At 41.8% G+C, this 22,576-nt stretch overlaps 1 long non-coding RNA gene across 1 annotated transcript in view; it reads right to left on the reverse strand.

The window, feature by feature from the left end:
• Positions 1 to 786: 786 nt before the first annotated feature.
• The window catches only part of LOC111774705 (uncharacterized), a 31,085-nt gene continuing 9,295 nt past the window's right edge, over positions 787 to 22,576 (reverse strand). The window contains exons 4-5 of the long non-coding RNA XR_002809851.2: positions 4,792 to 4,976; positions 787 to 3,731 (exon numbers count right to left, since the gene is read on the reverse strand). This is a non-coding gene — a long non-coding RNA (uncharacterized lncRNA). The remainder of the gene's footprint in view (positions 3,732 to 4,791; positions 4,977 to 22,576) is intronic.

Below are 22,576 nucleotides of genomic sequence, written 5' to 3' on the forward strand. Positions count from 1 at the left end.
GGGAGGGTAGACACTAATAATAAATTCTGGAATGTGGGCTGGTCCTGAGTCCTCTTTCCCGTTGAAAGTCCACTGGCCTCGCCCGCCTTCCGCAGTGTTTCTGAAGGCCTGGAGACCCTGGAGTTGTCTCCACTCTGAATTAGAGAAAAATAGCCGGCCTCAGAGCAGGAGCAGGTCCACTCCAGAACAGCGGGGCAGCAGACAATGAAGGTTGTCCCCACAAAGGACAGGCAGGTAGGAAGCCCAGAGACGGGCCGAGAGAGCTCAAAGACTGGGCCGCAGCTTAACAACCGCAGGCTGTGGTACAAGGAAACATTGCCATCTCCCAGAGAGCTGTTAACGGACGAAGATGAGGAGGAACCGTAAGGCCAGGGGCTGGAGGTGACCTTTAAATGGAGTGCCTGTCCCTTTGCCCTCAGGCTTTTAGACGGAGGCTGTAGGGAGCACGCGTGTGGGAGTGTGGCTGTGTAGGGAGTCGTCTTTCTTCCACGGATCTGCTCACAGGGCCCATTTGTGCAGGAAACAGACGGCATGCCTCAGCCCTGAGGCTCCGCTGCTGGAAGATCCTCTCCGCAGGCAAATCTGTTTCTAATGACTCACCATTTGTAAATGGAACTCCCATCCCAGGCTCTTCATTAGTAAGAGGTTATCAAGAAGAAAAATGGGGCACCCCTCTCGAGATAAAATTCCCTGATGCCTAACAGATTGTCAAGAAGATTTCCAGCCCACTAGATGTGAAGACAATGCACGTACACACACACACACACATACACTCCAGAGCTAGTGTTTGCCAGAATATTCATTCATTCTAGGTATCCAATGTGTATTAGACACTCTGCCACACGAAAGACAAAGTTCCTCCTTTTAAAATGCAAATATATATAAAGGAAACCATACGTTAAGACATCAGTCCTGTACAGATTGTAATGTGATGCTTTCCCCTAACATCTTGGAGAGATCAGATAAACTGAGGAAAATGGGAGTTTGAGTCATAGAAATTGCATTTCCTTCCTGTTACTGCCACATTTCTGTGTTTCCTTCCTGCAAAATTTGTCTCATGAGCTGTTCGTGTCCCTTGTCTGTTTCTGCATCTCCTGTCTTCAGTCCTATCCAGCTTCCACCCGCACCACTCCGCTCAAACCGGTCTTGTCAAAGTTACCCGTGTCTTCACGTTGTCAAATCCAGTGGTCACTTTTCTGTCTTCCTCCTTCTGGACTCTTGGCAGAATTTGACACAGTTGAACTCCCTAATTTGAGGCACTGTCTTATCTTGGCTTCTGCAACATGAAACTCTTCTGATTTTGATCCCACCTCTCTCGCCACTCCTTCCCATCTGTGCCTCTTCTAAAAGTAGGAGAGCCCCAGGGCCACACCTCAGCTCTCTTCCCTATTCACAGCCTTTCCCTGGCTGATCCCATCTGGTCCTGAGGCACTGAAGGCTGACAACTCCAAATTTTTATCTCTAGTCCTGACTCCTGCCCTGAGTTCTGGGCTCAAATATCCAGCTATCTAATTGATAACTCTAATTATGTCTAATAGGCATTTCAAACTTAATCTGTCCTGAATAGAACTTTGATTTCTCCTCCCATATTTCTTTCTCTATCTTCCCCTTCTCAATAATGGCATCAATATCCAACCAGTGGCTAAAAACAAAACCACCATATCTTGCCAAGACTATTGCCTCCTAGCTGGTTTCCCTGCTTCCATTCCTCTATTCGAAACCCTCCAGTGGCTTCCCATCTCAAAATAAAAATCTAAATACTGATCTTAGCTTATGACTTGCCCACCCACCTACCTCTCCCTGACCTCGTCTCCTTCCTCTTCCTCTCTGTTCACTCTGCTCCCGCCACCAACGCCACCGCCGCCCTGTCTACATGCTGCTCCTCTACCAGGCTGCATGCCTCCACCCCAGGGCCTCCGCACTCACGGCTTCCTCTTCCTGGAGCACCCTCACCTCAGCTATCAGCATGGCTTACTTCCTCACTTCTCTGCTCAAATATCACCCCATCAAAGAGGATGCCCCTGATTATCTTATCTAAAACTAGCCACCCTGTCACTCCTCATCCCCTCACAATGCTTTCCTTACCTTCACTATCACTCCCTGACATGTGTGGTTTATTACCATCTGTTTCTCTCCACTAGAGTGTAAGGGTTAGGAGAGCAGCGACTGGATGTGTTTTGTTCACTGCTCTATCCCCAGAGCCTAGAAGAGCGCCTGGCATGTAGTAGGTGTTAAATGAATATTTGTTGAATTAATTAATAAATCTTTATTCTTCTTTCCTCCAACTCCTCATGTTCAATCCATCTGAAAAATCATCATGTCACCTCAATCCCAAATCCATCCAGTTCTATCCTAGCTTAAGCCACCATCATATCTTGCCAGGATCACTGCTTAGCATCCTGACTGGCCTCTCTGTTTTCTCTCTAAAATCCATTCTCCAAAGCACAGCCAGTGATTTTTTAAAAACACAAATCAGACCCCTTTTTCAAAACCTGTGAATGGTCCCCGTTGCTCTGAATAAAGTACAAACCTTTAACCGCGGTCTACAGGCCACGTATCACCTAGCACTGTTGCCCTCTCCTTGCTTGCTAAACTGAAGCCAGACTAGTCGTCTTCCTATTTCTTGAATACACCAAGTTTGTTCCTGCCTCAGGGATTTTGCACATGCTGTGCCTTCCGTACAGACAACTCTTCCCCAGATAGCTACACAACTGGCACCTTCTCTTTATCCAGGTCTCAACTTAAATGTCAACTTCTCAGAGACCCTCCCTGGGCACAATCTAAGCTAGACTCCACCCAGTGACTCTCCTTCATGTTAGTGTGCTTTAGTTTCTTCACAACACTTATAAACATACTATTTATTCGCTTGTATTCACTCGTTATTCACTTGGCCCCTTTTTTTTTTCAACTGCTCTTCCCAGTAAAATAGTCTGTCTTGTTCTCCATCATATTCCCAGTATACTATATAAATAATGGCGTCATTATTATTATTATTATTTGCACATGGGTAGTTATTCATCAACTATTTGTTAAATTGAATTAAATTTAATAGCCTTTAAAATTTTTTCTTAGACAAGTAATTTTTTTTTAGTAAAACTGTTGTAAATCTTGAGATGAATTAAAGATATCATTATTTGTATTAGTCAGACTAATAATGCTAGCAAACAATACCAGTGAAAGTATATTTTGCATTCATTTCACTGTTTAGTGATGATATTATATGGGCAGCATTCCACACAATGATTCCAGGACCCAAGATCTCTCCATCTTATGGCTCTGCCATCCTCCACCTTCAAATCCTCCGCTGCATTCTCTTCATCCGACCAGTCAGCATGCAAAGAGAAAGAGCAGGCCAAGGATCTCCTCGGAGACGTTGGAGGCCAGGTCAGAAGTGAAGGCTATCACTTTACCCACCTTCCATTGACCAGAACTAATCATACAGCTCCAACTTAACGGCAGGGAAGGCGAGGGCTGCCCACAAAGAGGATTCGGGACTGGCGAGCATCTCCTCAGTCTCTGCACGGCAGCGTGTGTTCTACAGAGAGCACCCTGACTTCCAGCTGTCTGCCGCATGAACGAGCTTGAGGTTCACAGGAACTGACGAATCAACCTCAGCGCAGAGGGAAGACCAAAAGGTAGCAGTTCCTTGCCCGGTCAGAGCCGATGAATGTGGAACTCTGCCAGAACGATCCTAACTTGCCCAGCAGCTGCCTTCATGTTTCTCAGCATTCCTAGGAGTACCATATTTGGGCTTTAATTCCAGCCATAACATCAGCCCAAACTTACGGCCTCCAATAGCTAACCTGAGCCTCTGAATTTCAAAGCTTCATTTCTCGCTAAGATGAATGGATTTGGAGAGCCACAGTTTTGAGGTAAATCATCTTTACTGGTGGTTTCCTCCTTTCTTCCTTTTAGTTCTTCTTAACCTACCTATTTTCGTTTGGCTATACAAAATATCTTATCATGGATCTTAAGATATATGATAGTTTATCCAATATCATGGAAACAGACTACATAAATCAATTCTCAATAGCTTAGGCAAGATGGGAACAAATTCAAATAGACAGCTGGACCTTGCTCTAAATTTGAACATTTTCAAATTTCTTGTGAATTAAATCCAGCAAGGGTAGGCCACAGATCCCAGGAACATTTTTACTTCTCTTCTCCTTCCTTGGTTTAATCTCATTCGCCCTGGGCTTAATCTGTGCTCTGCATCTCATAATTGTTTCACTTAAGCAATTAATGGAAATTACAAGGCCATAAAGATAAGGAACAAAGCTATGTTTTAGAATAATGTGGAATTTTATGAATAAAATGAAAAGAGTCAAACCCTAACCCCACTATAAGAACAGGTATGGGGGCATTAAAGTGAAACACGTGAAATAAATGTGTTGAATCTCATGAGCTTCTCCTACAACTGATTTCTTTAACAAAAGTCATTACCAAATGACATCCAGCTAGACACATTTAGGAACAGAAAGCAGATAAAATAGACTAGTTGAGGAGAGAAGATGTATATAAGTAGAACAATTAAGTAACAACTTTAAGGCAATCTTCAATTCACTTGAAGTAATTTGGTAAATGCAGATGAAGTCAGAAATATTATACAGAAAAGACAAATGACTGAGGAATGGGATGAGAGCAGAAAATCTTCAGGATATTGAAGGAAAGGCCTCATGTGGATTAGCGGAGAGGAGGAGAGGAGATTCTCCAGGGAGGGCACAGTATCAACGGAGACATGAAGATAGACTATATGGGTAAAAGAGAGAAGAGAACATGAAGACAACTTACTTGCTGGAGTAGGGCGTGCGGAGTGGGATGCTCCATGGAGAAGACGGAAAAATATGATTTACTGAGCCAGGCTCATTGTTTGCAGGCTAAGGAGTCCAGACTTGTAGTAATCAGAAATAAGCCAGAGTGTAGGGTCTTAATCGGGAGAGAGAGATGATGAAAGCAATGATGACTCTGGCAGCCATCTGTGGGACAAATCGAAAGTGAGAAGATCAGTGAAGAGGCTGCTGTAGTAATTTCTATGGGACTTGATAGGGGCTTGGCTCTGAGAAGTGGCAGCTGAAACTGAGAGCCAGGGACAAATCCAAGAGACTCTGCAGAGAAAGGAAAGATACTTGTGAATGACTGGACACAAGAAGTGAAGGAGAGGAAGGAGAAAATTAAAACCCTGGGATGGGGCAGTGGCGGTGGCCCTGAACAGGAGGAATTTATGAAGATTATGATGTGTCTTTCAGATTAAATTTCGTAACATTTATTACTGAGCTAGTCATCGTGGAATGCTTCCTTTTTAATTTCTAATTCTAAGACACATGGTTAAAGTTAAGGTTAATATTCTTGTTGGCTTTCGTTTCATATAACTTTGAAATTTACAAAGTTGGGGGGGGATTGAGCATACCCATCAAAATAGTGTATAGTTGCCAGGTCATGTTTTAATCTATAACAGAATAGCAGAAGAGTGCTACGCGTAACCAAAACATATTTTACTAGGACAGGCAATCAGGGCTCAAAATCAAAATGGTTGTTGAGTAAGTGTAGCTGGTATAAGACAGATAAAGATAATTGATCTTTTAAGTATCATGTAAACCTTTTACCTGACGTTTCTGCTCTTTTCCATAATTACTTCTGTAGCAAGTAGAAAAAGGTGAAACTGATGCCAAAATCCAAAACAAAATAGAGACTCCACACAAAGTGAGGCAGCCACCAGGAAAGACGTTCAAACCTGGTGAAAAGCAACGCAAGCAAATTTCAGGAAGAAAGAAATGTGAAATGAATGTAAACACGAAGATGTGCCAGGAGCAAACGGGAAAAGCAAAAGAATGAGCAAAACCTCCCCACCCACAAGTGGAGGATTTAGGAGAAAGCTGTGGTAAACAGATGTGAACTGGAGATCCAAAAATTAGAAATGTATGAATTAGTATGAGATGAAATAAAATATTTAGCAGAGAGCTTTAGCCTTTGACGCTGTCAAAAGTAGAATCTTTTCTCAGATTCACGAGGCTCCAGTTTACCAGAAAAGTCCTTCAGTGCCAGAACAAAGGTGGCATAACTCGTAATGCTATGGAGGGTGGGGAGGGCCCATGGCAAAACAAATCAGCTCTTCATTAAAAGAATGACGTGCAGGATCTCCACCATGGTGTTCCTGAAGGCTCGGAGACTATAGAATTAAATAGTTCCCAAACAGCAACCCCCCTTCTGGGTGTATATACAAAGGAGAGGAAAACAGGATCTCAAAGAGACATCTGCACTCCCACATTCATTGCAGCATTGTTCACAATAGTCAAGAAATGGAAATGACCTAAGTGTCTGTCAATAGATGAATGGACAAAGATGTGAGAGAGAGATATATAAAGTAGAATATTATTCAGCCATGAGAAAGAAGGAAATCCTGACATTTGCAACAACATGTATGGATCTTAAGGGCAATATGCTAAGTGAAATAAGTCAGACAGAGAAAGACAAATATTACTGTATGATATCACTTACATGTGGAATCTAAAAAAGCCAAACTCATAGAAACAGAGAGTAGAGTGTTGATTACTAGGGGCTGGGGGCAGGGAGGAGAGAAACGGGGAGATATTGGTCAAAGGGCACAAACTTCCAGTTATAAGATGAGTAAGTTCTTGGAATCTAATGTACAGCATGGTGATTATAGCTAATAATACTGTATTGTATACTTGGAGGATGCTGAGAGAGTAGATCTTAAATGCTCTCACCACAGAAAAGAAATGGTAATTATGTGACACAATGGAGGTGTTAGCTGATGCTGTGGTGGTAATCATTTTGCAATATATAAGTGTATCATATCAACACGGTGTACACCCAAAACACACATAATATTATACGTCAATTATATCTCAATAAAGCTGGAAAATGAAATAAAATAAATAATTCCCCAAATTTGGATGCTTAGATGAGATTATCGAAAGAGGAAGTTGGGAATTTATGTGGAATTAAGGTATATATAGGGATTTCTAGTTGACCTCCAATATCGAATCTTCCCTTCTTGCTCAGTAACAGAATCCCAAAATATTAAAAGGGCACATGGCTGCCTAAAATAAAGACTATATTTCCCACCCTCCTTTACAGCAATGGTGTAGTCATCTGACTAAATTTTGGCCAAAGGATTACAAGAGGAAGTGGTGTGTGTAACTTTAGGAAATGTCTTTAAAAGAAGGGTGCATGCCCTGTTCTTGTGCATTTTTCATTCCTGGTCACTGAAATGTAAGCGTGACGGTTGAGACCAGAGAAGCCATCTCAGATCTCAAAGTGAAAGCCACATGTTGAGGATAGTGACACAAGAATACAGGACCCTGGGTGCCTGACAATAAAGGCGCCAGCATACCAATCATAGATAACGTTTACCTGAAAGTGAAATGAACTCCTAACTTGGTAGAGTTCCTGATAATTACCTAACTAACAAAGTTGTCTTTGATAACTAGAACTTACAGAGGCAGGACAGGCTCAACCCAAACCAAGCTGCTATGAGGCTTCTAGCACTAGAAAGCTGACAGGATCTCTTCACAGTAAATATCAGAACAAATCTGATCAGTGTGAAGGAACATGAGTTTTAGCTGGACATTGAGAAAAAAAAGAAAGTAAGGTAATCAAACCACCTAATTAGACAACTGAGCAGGTGGGGTTTGGGAAAGTGAGCAAACACACAGAGCACCCTCTGTGCTTAGAAACACACACAATAGAAAAGGGGGATTCGGCTCCTGAGCTGAAAGCGAGGGGCTTTACACAGCAATCATTAGAAGAAGGAAAGTCAACAACGCACTACAAGCTGCCCAGTTACAAACATGGGCAAGGATGCAGGGTGTTGCCTAGAAAAGAGGTACATTGTGTGTGAGGCACAAATCAGCAGCAGCCTTGGAAAATTCTTGCAGGGCTAGGAAAGTACAGTAGAACTGTTCTATGCAGAAATTTCTCAGTTAGATCATGATTATGTTACTATGGAATTTTACCGTAAGCCAAAAATCTGTGAGATGAGACTAGAGATGTTAAATGAAAGTGAAGAAACCACAAGATCAAGCTAGGCAGGAAAATGGTAGACCTTGTTTTATCATACAAACTGATGAAACATGTTTGATAAGGCAGGAGGCACAGTCTCAGGATCACACAAAGGACTGCTCTCGAGAACCCACAAACAAAGGGAACATCGTGGTCTTGGCTTTGAGTGCTAGATAAGAACTTACATAGAAAGTGTTTTCACAGGAACCACTGTGTAATAGTAGTTACAACACGATTTAGTTCCACATTCTGGCAGAAAACTCAAAAATCCATTATGTAGTTACTCAACTTTTAAAAGGGAACTATGACCAACCCACAATCAGTACATTGGAAAAAAGGAAGAAAATGTTAAAAGGAATCATGTAAAGAGAAATTAATTGAAAAAGCCAGGTTACTGCTTAAGCATTACTAGAAGCCCAAGAAAAGTATTTGCCATGAATAAAAAAGATGTTTCTTTTTTACAAAAAAAAAAACTCTATATGACCACTAACTGTTAAAAACAAACAAGGAGCCGGCCTGGTGGAGTAGTGGTTAAGTTTGGTGCGTTCCACTTCAGCAGCCCGGGTTCACAGGTTCAGATCCCAGGCATGGACCTACACTGCTCGTCAGCCACACCGTGGCAGCAACTCACATATAAAATGGAGAAGAATTGGCACAGATGTTAGCTCGGGGCTAATCTTCCTCAAGCAAAAAAAGAGCAAGATTGGCAATAGATGTTAGCTCACGCTGATCTTCCTCAGTAACGAACAAACAATAAAAACCACCTCTCTTTTAGGAGGAAAATCTTTTTTTTTTTTTAGTGTATATATATTGACCAGTGAGAGGAACAAGGAGACACACAGTGTGAAGGACAGGTGTAAACCAGAAATTGGGCAGCAAAACAAACGTAGGGCCTGCTAGGGAGCTACAGACACAGGGGTAAGAGAATACAGAAGTTCGCTGGAAGGCTGTAGGACTCCTTTTGATCATGGTACAAAAGATTTGAAGATGAAAGGAAAAAAGAGAGACTAAATGGAGTTTCTGGAAAATTTTGCCTCCCAAATTCAGTTTGTAAGTACACTAATGGGAGATATTAAATGCCCAGAACATTCTAGACCTGGCTGACAGAACAAACGTCATCAGGGCCAGAGAGCAGTTACTCAAAGGTTCTGAAGGAACTATTACCCGAAATGTCGAAGAGGCCGTCATCAGTGCATGCCTAGCAGACGGCCAGGCAGAGTGTCGCCCACGGGAAAGTCCTGAGAAGCATGTGCAAACGAAACAGGAGCTTCACTTACATGACAGGTCAGCTGCTAGGAGAGAAAATCCAGCAGAAACCCTACATACTTTTAAAATGTGGCAAAATGGGGGAACTCATGCTAAGTAACTCTAGTATTTTAGGAGAGAAAGAAATGTAAAGACAAGAGGAATTGATGGACATAATTGATTTTGAGTCTCAAAGTTCTTTACACAGCTACCTGAACTATGACGGGGCCTGTTTTGAAAAACAAACAAAACCGAATTCAGATCTGACTCAGGCCTTACAAAATGATGTCGTTTTTCTTGATGATTTCTCGAGGATATGCAGGCATCTGCGTGGCGTCACTCATCGTGTAGCAATCTCTCTCTTCTCCTTCTCCGGGTCCTTCCCCCTCGCTCTGTACTCCCCTCTCCACTGTGACGGCCGCCGCCGCTTGGGCTCCGCTTCACCCTTTCTCCCTCTCCAAAATCCTGGTCATCGCACACTCCCCACCTCACCCCCGTCAGCCACCCAGACCCAAAAAGGCCAGAGCTCGCTCAATGGCATTCCGCAAGAGAAAACTCCCTCTTTTAGCCTAAACATTAACTACTTATAGTTCTTGACGCTCTTGGGAATACTCAAGTCATAAGTCATATAGGATAGGAAATGTTTTAGAAAATAATTAAAACATTGTTCTAGCTTTGCACACATGGAAAAAATGATGATACCAAGAGCTAAGGCTTTTGTAGCATTTTCTAACATTTTATGTATATTAACTCCTTTAATCTCTCTATCGTCATCATCGTCCCCTTTTTACACGTGAAGAAACCTAGGTCACACAGCTTAACTAGCAGGACAGGACTAGGAACCCTGCTCTTTAGTCTGGCTCCGGAATCCACCTTCTCAACTACTACACCACATGGAATCTCCTCTCTCCCCAGTGGGGTTCTCTTCCTGAGTTTTCCGTCTCTGTGGATGGCACCCCTGCCTATCCACACCCCCTCCCCACCCCCATCCACTGAGTGCCCTGGGCCGGATGGATTCCTGCAGCAGCCACTCCCAGCCTGTGCTTTTGCAGGAGCATGTACATTCACTCACACACACATACACATACCATCTTTCACCATATGAGGCCAGAATGTGTTGTGTCCAGCACTTAAAGTCAGTACTTTAGCTTCTTGTTTAATAAAATTTGAAAAACAAACACATACACACCAGAAAACAAGGAACACAAATATCCACTTTTTAAATTATTAAAACAAAGTTTTTTGAGTGTATACTGGGATGTTATGATACTAGATCTCAACATTTCTGAACTCCTGAGGGTGAAATTAGGGACAAAATATTTTGGAAATCTTCCAGAGATTTGCTTCCTGTGGCTCTAAAAGTGGAAGTAAGAACATGTCTCTTGGGCAGGCTCTTCTTGGTCCTGGGGGGAGCAAGTTAATGACCTCAAGGTCGTGGCCATTCGAGGTCCACGTGGCAGTGGATGCTGGAGCCTGTCCCAAGCCAGCCCTCCCAAGGTTGCTAGCACCCAGGGACTCGGCAGTGAAGCACAGGATTTTAAAAGTAGGATGTTGGGGTGAGGCCCGTTTGAGGTGGGATAGTGTGTGTGCTGGGGTGGGGGAACGCTGTTGGGGCCAGGGGAACGGTAGGTCTGACAGGAGTCGAACCCCTTTACCCTTCAAAGAACAACCGTGTGCCTACAGCAGTAACCCCACAAAGACACCCAGACACGGTGTGAGTTTTGGTGCAGAACCAGCAACAACAAAATGTTGGAACTCAGCAAGGAGGTTCCTCCAGCCTCAAGGGGCACTTGGGTTCTGAGCCCAACCCAAGGAGATAGGTACAAACAAGACCCTGTCGACTATTGGCCATATAACAGGGAGAGAGGGGCTGAGAGAGAGAGAGAGAGAAAGAGACTGGATTTTCTACTTATCTGGCCATGCGGGGAGTAGAGAAAGTATTATTTCCAAAAAGGTAGAATGTGATTTTATTTGTCTCTCCATGTACCTGAAATGGGTCATATGAATTATATTGGCTATTATTATAATTACTTCCTTCTCCTTCTCTTCATTCCATCTCTGAGATCATGGTCTGGAACTGGTGCCTCCTCAAACTTTCCTGAACCAACACCGTATAACACTGTGTTTGACACTCCTCTGCCATGACATGATTTCTTCATCAAAGGAGACTTACGCTTTGATGAGAAGTTCATGCTCTAGTCTGGTTCTCAAATTTTCAGGACCACAAAATGCATTCTATCTATTCATTCTGTATGATCCAGTGGCTGGTGAATTGATTCATACTAATTAAACCCACAAGAGTGTGATTCGTGAGCTGGGAGAACACCACGTTAAATTACAGAGAAAGATAAAACTGGCCTGAAAAGCAAGGACGTGTATTTGAACTGGACATAGTGTTTGGGGTGAGTAAGTGCACCCTGGAAGCCAAACAATAAAGTAAAGCATTGACCTATCGACACAGAATCAAAGCAAAGATGTTTGCATGTTCTCACATGAGATTTCTAGAAAGCTCTGGTAGACTGAGAACTTGCCTTCCACGACTGCTATGCTGGAAAAGCCAAGACCAGTATTCAGAATGACATATCCCTCTCCCTTGAGGACGCCAGAGTGACACATAAATTCCTACAGCCCAACCCTCATTCTTCCCACTGTCAACGAGAGACACTCTAGTTCCATTTGTTCTTGTCATCATGCTTAGAATTGTCACTTATGGGTAATTTTCATCAATTATATTTTAGTGGGTAATTTAGATTGTGGTTAATAAGTCTAAGCATCACAGCATACACCCAAGAGCTGAAAGGACGTCAGCAATCATCTAGCTACTGGTTTTCAAGTTCTGTGCTGTGGACTCACGGGCTGCTGGATGAGGAAACTAGAGGTACAGGAGGAGTCTGCGCAGACAGGCTGTCGCTGCCCACCCCCTTGCAAGGAGTTTGGATTATTCAAAGCTCAGAAACCATTGATGTTTCTGCATGTCGGATGAAGTTTACGTTTTAAATAACCAACTTGAGGAAAGTGTTTGGAGGAAGGCAAGAGAAGTAAGCAGACCACCTAGGAAGGTATAGTATTTGTCCAGGGGAGACATGATGGTCTTGGGGGTCAGAGTAATACCAGCGGAGCTGGAGAGAAATGGATGAATTTGAGATGTAGTTAAAAGATAGAATAGATTGGACTTGGTTAGTGAGGGAGCAGAAGTTATCAAGGATTCACTCATTTATTTACCCCATGCAGGAAATTTACTGAGTGCTTACAATGGGCTAGGCGCTGGGCGGGGTGTTCAGCTAGACGGGCAAGTCTCTGCCCTTTCCGGAGTTCATATTCTAGTGGAGGGAGACAGACAATACACGGGCATACACAAAGGTAAAATAACGTGCCAGGGAAGAGCTTGGGAAATCAATCGTAGGGCTCACACTAATTGTTTCTCTTCTCTCAGGGACCATTGTCCTGCACCGCCTGTTGTCCAATAAACCAGTTGTCCAATCCTCTGAAAATCATTTCATATATTTTACAGTTTTTCAGCCTATAAGGTGGAAGGGTGAATTTACTCCCTGTTATTCCATCATGGCTAGAAGTGGAAGTGACTTTTTCTTGCATGAATTTGATATAAGGGATAAAGGAAAGGGAGTCAAAACTCACCACCAGGTTCTGACTTTAATAGCACAGTAGATGGTCATGAGGCAGACCCAGATGGCCTTGTTTCTTCTTTTCTTCCATTTTCCCTTCCTTCCTCCCTCCTTTTCTTCCTTCCTTCCTTCTTTCTTTCCTTCTTTCTCTCCCTCCTTCCTTCCTTCCTTCTTTTTGTGTATGTGTGTTTTAAAATGTGTTTGTTATGAAGATTCTTGAGAGCAGAGTGCTGGCGGAAAGGATGGAAGTCAATGGACAGGTTTTGGACATATTGAGTTTGAGATGCCTATAAGACATGTGATGCTAGAGTTCAAAAAAGAGAAGTAGGCCAGAGAAACCCTTGAGCATCTGGGCATATGGAGGTAGAGTTCATGAGATGGAGAATCCTGCAGGAGGAACAGATTTATGGAGGGAGATCTGGAACTCATATTTTAAGATGCTAAATTTGAAATGTCTATGAGACATTCAAATAATAGTATCAAGTAGGCTGTTCAGTATTGCCAACTGGAGCTCAGAAAAGAGAGCTGGGCCAAGACATCAATTTGAGACTCTTCAACATATAGGTAGCATTTAAATCATGAGAAACGATGAGGTTACTCCAAAAGAGAGGAGAGAGAGAGAAAAGAAAAAGAGAGAAAAGGAGAGCAGAGGAGAGGAGAGGAGACAAGATGAGAGGGTGCAGGAACAAGTCCTGAGGAATATCGGCATTTACAGGCTGCACAGAGGAAGAGGAACCGTCAGAGGGAACTGAAAAGGACTGGCCATAGAAGAAAAGGGAACAGAGGGTGTATTTTCAAAGGAAAAGGGTATTTCAAGAGGGAATATCAATTGATTCAAATGTTACTGAGAGATCCAGTAAGATGGGAATTTAAAAGTATCCATTGGATTGAATAAGGTGGAAGTCATTAGCAAGCTTATCAGGAGCAGTTTTGGTGGGACGGAGGAGGGGAATTTGGGTCAGAGTCGGGGAAGAATGAATGGGAGGTAAAGTGGAGCAGCACGGGCAGATGGCTCTTTCACGGGAACACAAAAGCAAGGTAATTCTGGAGAGACACAACGGGTTAGTAAAGGTTGTTTATTTTTAAGATGAAAGACACAGAGCACATTTGAATGATAAAAACAAGAGGTTACGAACGCAGAGGGAGGGATTAACCTCCTGAAAGGTCAGGGATCCAGAGCCTCCTTTCCAGTGGCCTTACCGCCCTCCCCCGCCCCATTCAGCTCTAAACGCAGGGTCACCCCCTCAGTTCTCTTCTGAGCCCACATGTGGCTGAGCACACAATAAGTGTTTGAAATGTTTCTTCAATAAATTAATGTCTACATAATGCAAATGAAGGAATGAAATGTATCTGGTAAAATCGCCCTGAAAAGAGGAGCACAAGTGGCTGTGGATTTCATTACCTTGAGACCAGAAAACACTTTCTGTAGATTTTGGTTAATGTCCCAAGAGTAGAAAATAGGCACAATAAAAACAGAATTCTTATTATTAATATTTTAGAGACAAGGAATGTGATTTTTTTCCAAATTAATCACAGCTGATGAATAGCTGCTTCCTGTGTAGGTCCGGGGCCGCCTTTCAGCATTCTGGGGCCAGAGAGTAATTGCTGTATTTTACATCTGAAATCCATTCTCATTTATCAAAAAACACTTTCGTTTGGAAAGTGCTACATAATTATTTCCATAACATCTCTATATGTTGACATAGCATTATTATGCCATCAATTCTCAATCATTAGGCTAGGGATAGAATCAAATCCTGGATAATCCAAAGCAGTGACTAATAGGGCAGGGGACAGCAGGTTTGTCATCCTAATTTGGGCTAATAGCCCACATCAACCCACTGATGACAGAGATTCAGCTCAGAAGCATTTTGTGCTGCCAGGCGTCTGCTCAGGATTTTTTAATTTCTGAGGTTTATTCACAAAGTGGGTCAGGAACTGGCGAAAATGATAGACTCATTTACAGGAAGAAGGTTATATTGTTCAAGGACATGGCAAAAGACAAAATTAGATTCATAGACTTTAGAACTAAGAACTAGATCTGAGAAATCACTCAGTCCTTCTCTCTCATTTTCTAGATGAAAATAAAACCCAGAGTGATCACAAGACTTGCTCAAGGTCACACAGCAAGTCAATGAAACATCCTCACATTAAGCGACATCTCATGTTACTCCCACTCCGTTGTTCTACCCCATCCTGCATCCCCAAAGAGTTCTTGTTTCCTTTTGTCTTCTCTGCAAAAAGAATTGTATTCAAATTCTAAAGGACATTTAAAAATGTAAAGAATAAATTGAAATCCAAGATAGATAAGGCATTAAGGGAAATTCAGATTTTTGAAGCTTATGACACTTCCAGCTGTTAACTCATGTAATCCTTTCAAGCCTCAGCCCTTTACAGATGAGGAAACAGAGGCTACATAGACTAAGTAATTCACCGCAGGTCACACAACTAGCACATGATGCAACTAGACAAGAATTCAGGTCTACAGCTCGAGATGCCCTTCTCTTTCTGCTATATCACACTTTAAGTGAGATCACACCGTCCAGCCCAGACAGATCACAGCTCAGAGCACTGAAAGACTCGGAGATGTAACTATGCAATCACTGTTGGCAGTCTTTGGGGGGGAAAAACATGAACAATAAGGAGGTGCCAGAAGACTGGAAAATAGTTGTTGATTGTGAAATTTGAGAAAGCCTAGATTCTGGGAACTACAGTTTGGTCAAAGCAAATTCTTGATGTCAAACCTTGGCAAAATTCTAGAATAAAATTACTAAATAGATGGTTCATGAACCAGTTAGAAAAGAATGCTGTGATCACATGGAGCCAACATGGGTTCATCGAGGTCATAATGCCAACCATCAACATATCCACCAGGAAATGAGGTGAAGTCTGTTGGGATGTCACTGTGGTCAAATTGAAAATACGTGATTAATAGGACAGTTGGATATGTTCACAAATGGTTGAAGTTGCCAGTGGCCTAGCATGTGACCCTGCCTAATATAATCCCATTAAAAATTTTAGCAATGTCCTTTACAACTTTGAAAATTGTCAGATTTGTGGATAACCCAAAGTTTGAAGGGACATGTTATATGATAAAAACCGATGATCATTTTGATAGACTGAAATGATGGTCAACCCCTCTGTTTCAGATTTAACAGGGAAAAGTATAGTTATACATTGAGGTAAAAATAAATGATGACAGATGATGATAGATGATAGATACATAGATAGATAGGCTCACATAAGTTCCAAATGGAGAAAAGCTGACTGGACTGAAATTCGTGGGAGAGAGAAGACTGAAGTTTAATTGACCTCAAGTTCAGTACAGATCAGCAGTAGCACACAGATGCCCCATAACATAATGTGTAAGAGCTTGAGCTTCAGCATCAACAAACGGGACTCAGAGTAGAAGTCTGCCACTTAACAGCTCTGTGACCTTGGGCAATTTGCTGAACTTTAGCCTGAGGTCCCTATTCTATAAAATGAGTGTTACACAACGTCACATTGTTAGTAGAGAACTTGGATAACAATTCAAGTCTTCTGATTGCTCGTCTGGTGGTTTTTCTATGGAGGGCTACCTTCAAATGTTTGAAAAAGACATTTTAGGAAGAAGGATTAGAATTATTCCATGAGACTTTAGAAGGCCAGCCTTCTGAACATCAGATCAATATAGGGACATTATCAAGAAGCCCATTTCAGCTCTCTTCCTGGAAGAACATCGTACCTGGCCGGCCACCGTGAAATAGTAACCACGGCGCACTGAGCAAAAAGGCAGCAGGTGCACAAGCAACTGTCAGGAACTCTGCCACAGGGATTCCAGTGAGAACAAAGAAAAGGACCAAGGGGCTCTGAGGTCTCTCAGGCTCTCGGATTCAGAGAGTTCTGCAATTCTGGAATTCTACGATTTGGTAAGAGATGTGAAGAAAGGTTTTCACCAAAGAATTTATCGTCATTGACTTTGCTTTATGGCAAGCCAAATTTACATGTGCTTCAAGTGACAGGGAAAGAGAGCTCTTTTCTCAGTATTCACCTTAGGGCAAAAGTAACAGAAAGCACACATGATTCTGAAGTCCCCCACAATTCAAAGCAGCCCACAGAACAACTGGGAGTTGCTCCCTTATTTTCTGACAATTACCTCTTTGCCTTTTGGCGAGTCTGTGAAATATCATTGGCGCTGAACACAGCCCAGCGTAATTCTGTTTTGCTCCTCTATGCTGTCCCCTGCTGCAGATGCCCCACCTCCTCATGCTGTCTCCTGTCCCACTGAACCCAGGTGTAGGCAGCTTCATTCTCCCTAAATCATCAGCATATTCACTCATTCATCCATCCATTCATTCAACAAGTATCTACGACTCACTGCTTATAAAAACAGTTCCCATTTAATGAACACACGGTCTGTGCCTGGAGCTTTACACACGGAGCGCGACTAATCATCTAAGCAACCCTAGGAGATTTACACCATTCTAAGATAAGAAAATTAAAACACAGAATCAAGTTAATCCACTCAAGATTGCACAACTAAAAGTGATGAAACTATGCTGTTCTCATCTTCCTACATTACTGTAAATAAAGCACTACGCTGAGTAAGCTGGGGAGTAAGGCCACAATTTCTTCTGCTCATCAGCTTACCCCTGAATAGTGGATATCATGTGCACACAGATAACCAACTACATTAGGAGTTTGCGCTTGGTCATTAGATGCAGTAGTCCCCCCCATCCCCTTTTCTGTAGGGGATATGTTCCCAGACCCCTAGTGGATACCTGAAAACAAGGATAGTACCAAACCCTATATATACTATGTTTTCTCATATGCGTACATATTTGAGATGCGACAGCAAAACTTAGCACAAATACCTTTTTCCTTCTTCACAGTTTCACAGATAGAAGACTCATTCTTACTGTGGATCTTAGCAACCTCAGCATACAATTTTTTTCTTTTCTTATTAAGTTGAGAACTTTCACCTTTTTACTTAAAGAAAGCACCTTATGGCTTCTCTTTGACATATCCAAATTGCCCATATCACTATTCTTGCACTTTGGGGCCATTATTAAGTAAAATGAGAGTTACTTAAACACAAGCACTGCAATACTGTCACAGTCAATCTGATAACCGAGACGGCTACCAGGTGACCCACAGGCAGGTAGCGTCTACAGCATGAATGCACCGGACACAGGGATGAGTTTCATCCCAGGTAGGACGGAGTGGGATGGTGCAAGATTTCACCTCATTTCTCAGAATGGTGTACACTTAAAGCCTAGGAATTGTTTATTTCTGAAATTTTCCATTTAATATTTACGGATGGCAGTTGACCTTGGGTAAGTGAAACTGTGGAAAGTGAAACTGTGGAAAGGGGGACCACTATAATACCCTTTAGATGGAAACATGATGAGAATAGCCATCTGGGGAGCAATTTGATAACATGCATAAAAAGTCTTTAGAAGTTATAATGGTTAATTTTGTGTGTCAACTTGACCCGGTAAAGGGATGCCCAGAGATCTGGTAAAATGTTATTTCTGAGTTTGTCTGTGAGGATGTTTCTAGTAGACATTAGTATTTGATTCAGTAGACTGAGTAAAGAAGATCTGCCCTCACCCATGTGGGTGGCATCGTCCAGTCCCTGGAGGCCCTGAACAGAACAAGAAATGCAGAGGAAGGGTGAATTCTCTCTCTCTCTTCGTGGGCTGAGACATCAGCATCCATCTTCTCCTGCCTTTCAACATCAGAGCCCTGGTCTTGGGCATTCAGACTCTGGGACTCACACCAGGCCCCCCACCCCACCCTCCCCATTCTCAGGCCCTCACCCTCAGACTGGGACTCACCATCAGCTCCCTTGGTTCTCAGGCCTTTGGACTTAGACTGAATTATACCACCAGATTTCCTGGTTCTCCAGCTCGCAGACGGCGTATCTCAGCCTCCATAATCACATGAGCCAATTCTCATAATAATCTCCTCTTATGTATCTATACCAGCTCTGTTTCTCTGGAGAACTCTAACACAGAATTCCATATTATTTGACATTAAATGACCGCTTCTGGTAATTTAACTTTCCAGCTATGATATAGTAGGTTGTAGCAGACTAATGCTCCTACAGAAAAAAAATATAAAAGCTGAATATAATAAAAAAAAGAACAACTGTCTGAGGTCATGAAGGAGCTGTTCAGGCAGCCAGGACATGAGGACCCAAGATTCTAGAATGAAGAGAAGGTCGTCGAGGTAATCCCAACATTTTACTTGCAACGTGCTTTCCCCATGACATTTGTGGGTTCTTGGTGGAGTGATAAATGACAGCTTCTAAGAAGCAGGATGTCAACAGATCTTTCAGCAATCCCAAAGGATTGGGGAGACAAATATTAAAATTGGGGGAGTATGTGAAAGGTACAGACTTCCAGTTATAAAATAAACAAGTCCTGGGGGTGTAATGGTGACAATGATTAACAATACTGTATGGTATATTTGAAAGGTGCTAAGAGAGTACATCTTAAAAGTTCTCATCGCACACACAAATTTGTAACTATGTGAGGTGATAGATGTTAACTAGATTTATTGTGGTGATTGTTTCACGACATATACATACCTCGAATCACTATGTTAGACACCTGAAGCTAATATAATGTTTTATGTCAATTATATCCTCAATTAAAGAAAATAAAGTTCCCTCCATCTTAGATCATTAGGGCTACCATAACAGAATACTACAGACTGGACGGCTTATAAACAGCCAACAATTATTTCTTACAGTTCCAAAGGCTGAGAAGTCCCAGACCATGGCGCCAGCAGCTTCAGTGTCTGGTGAGAGCCTGTGTCCTCACTGACAGCCATTTTCTCACTGTAAGCTCACATGAGGGAGCTCCCTGGGGCCTCTTTTATAAACACTAATCCGTTCATGAGGGCTCCTCCCTCATGACCTAATCGCCTCCCAAAGGCCCCACCTCCAACATCATCACATTAAGTTTCATTATATGAATTTAAGGGGGTGCACACAAGCAAAACAAATAAAATTGTAGGAGTATGCTTCTCAGGCAGCTAGGACTTGAGGTGGCAAGATCCCTGAGAGAATGGAGGGACAGAAACGTGAGCCTCACATTCAACACTTACGTTTGAGGCACTTTCCAAATTCTTAAGCTGCACAGGAAAAGAGGCATTAGTCTCACTGTACTGAAGATTAAAGAAAAAAAATTGGAGTGTAAGACCTTCCAGGAAGGGACTGCCTTAGTAAATACTTCAGTCTCAGCTGAGATGTCCGGAAGCGCACACCACAGAGAGGAGGAACAAACCAAACACAGACAAGCCTTACAGAGACCGCAGCTCCATCTCAAAACAGCCCGACTTTAACTGCCTATGAGAAGATGGTGCGAATCATTTCTGGAGGAAGATCATTTCATCCAGAATTTCTTATATTTTTTATACAAAATGTCTGGCCTTTAATCCATGATTACCAGCCATGAAAAGAAACAAGCCCGAAAAATAAATAGGTAGTAGAAACAGACTTATGGGTAACCCAGACATTGGAGTTATCAGAGACAGACTTTAAAATAATTGAAATAACTGTAAGTTGTATGTTCAAGAAAATAAATGACAAATGGAAATTATCACCAAAAGGGGAGAAGAAACAAAATAGACAGAAGCAATACATGAAGAGATAATATTCTAACTATTTCAAAAACTCACAAAAGCCACCAAGGAAAAATCCAGCTCTAGAACCTTAGTAGGATAAACATAAAGAAACCACACCTTGGTGTATCAAGGTAAACTGCTGAAAACAGAGACAAAGACAGAAATCTTAAAAGCAACCAGAGAAAACATACGCATTACTTTCAGAGGAGCAACAATAAAACCAAAAAAACAAAGGAATGATGTCTTGAAGGTGCTGAAAGAAAATGACGCCAACCTAAAATTCTATATCCACTGACTGAAAATATCCTTCCAAAAAATATCCATCCAAAAAATGAAGATAAATTAAAGACATTTTCAGGCAAATAAAAACAGATAATTCATTGCCAGTAGACTACCATCAAAGGAAATATTATGTGGTGATGGATGTTAACTAGATTTATTGTGCTGATCATTTCACAATATATACAAATATCAAATCATTATGCTGTACACCTGAAACTAATATAATGTTATATGTCAATCATATCGCAATTTAAAAAATTTTAAAAAGGAAATATCAATGAAAATTCTTACATAAGAAAAATAATACGAGATAGAAACACAGAAATGCAGGAATAGAAAGCCTAAATTTGTGACATATTAATTTTGACTGTATCTGCAGCAATAAAAGCGTTTCATAGGGTTGGAGATGTATATAGAATTAAAATGTATACCAAAAATAACAAACAAAAAGAGTCAAGAAGAGGAGATGAGTTATTATCTAGGAAACACTGTTTAACAGGAAATGGTAAGAGTACTAATGACATTAGATGCAAATAAGTCAAGGAATGATACTGTAATCACTAAAGTAATAATCAAAGAACAGCAAAAGAATAAACAGGAGCTGGCCCAGTGGCACAGCAGTTAAGTGTGTACGTTCCACTTTGGCAGCCCAGGGTTCATGCTTCAGATCCCAGGTGCAGGCGTAACAAGGCTTGGCAAGCCATGCTGTGGTGGCACCCCACCTAAAAATGGAGGAAGATGGGCAAGGATGTTAGCTCAGGGCCAGTCTTCCTCAGCAAAAAGAGAAGGATTGGCGGCAGATCTTAGCTCAGAGCTAATCTTCCTCAAAAAAAAGAATAAACAAACAAGCTAATAAAAGGCAGAGTGCAACAGTAAAAAACATTTGATTGAAAGAAAATAAGGCAAAAAAGGAGAGAAAAGGAACCGTAAAACAGGTGAACATAAAGAAAGTAAATATTTAGAAGAGAGAGATAAACCAAATTACCTCTGTAATTACACTAAATATAAAGAGTTTTATTCCACTTAAAAGACCAATATCATCAGTCTGTATAACAACCACAAGAATAATAAAATCAAAACCACTATGCAGCTTATAGTGCACACGCCCTAATATGAGGATGTGATGGAAAGTCCTTAACCACAAAGAGGTCAAAAGGAAGAGATAGAAAAAGATAAGCCATGTGAATGCTAATGAAAAAGCATTATAACTATATTAATATCAAGCAAAGTAAACTTTAAGGCAAGAAACATTGCTAAAGATAAAAGACAATCATAAAGATAAAAATGTAAATCCTGGGCCAGCCTGGTGGTGCAGTGGTTAAGTTCATACATTCCGCTCTGGCGACCTGGGATCGCTGGTTTGGATCCCGGGTGCAGACATGGCACCGTTTGGCAAGCCATGCTGTGGTAGGCGTCCCACATATAAAGTAGAGGAAGATGGGCACGGATGTTAGCTCAGGGCCAGTCTCCCTCAGCAAAAAGAGGAGGATTTGTGGCACATGTTAGCTCAGGGCTAATCTTCCTCAAAAAAAAAAAGAAGAAAAATGTAAATCCATCAGGAAAATATAATAATTCTAAATAATATAGCTTCAAAGTTGAAGAACTGAAGGATAGTAGGAGACTTTAACAAATGTCTTTCAGCATAAGAGAGGAAAAAAGAGGCAAAAAGAACAATAAATCAGTAAGGCTACAGGAGATATGAATAACAAAATTAACAAGTTTGATTTATCTGACGTATGCAGAATACACCACTCAACAATAAAGAGTGCTCCTTCATTCAAGCACACACG

This window comes from Equus caballus, chromosome 8, assembly GCF_041296265.1.
Source record: "Equus caballus isolate H_3958 breed thoroughbred chromosome 8, TB-T2T, whole genome shotgun sequence".
Lineage (NCBI taxonomy): Eukaryota > Metazoa > Chordata > Mammalia > Perissodactyla > Equidae > Equus > Equus caballus.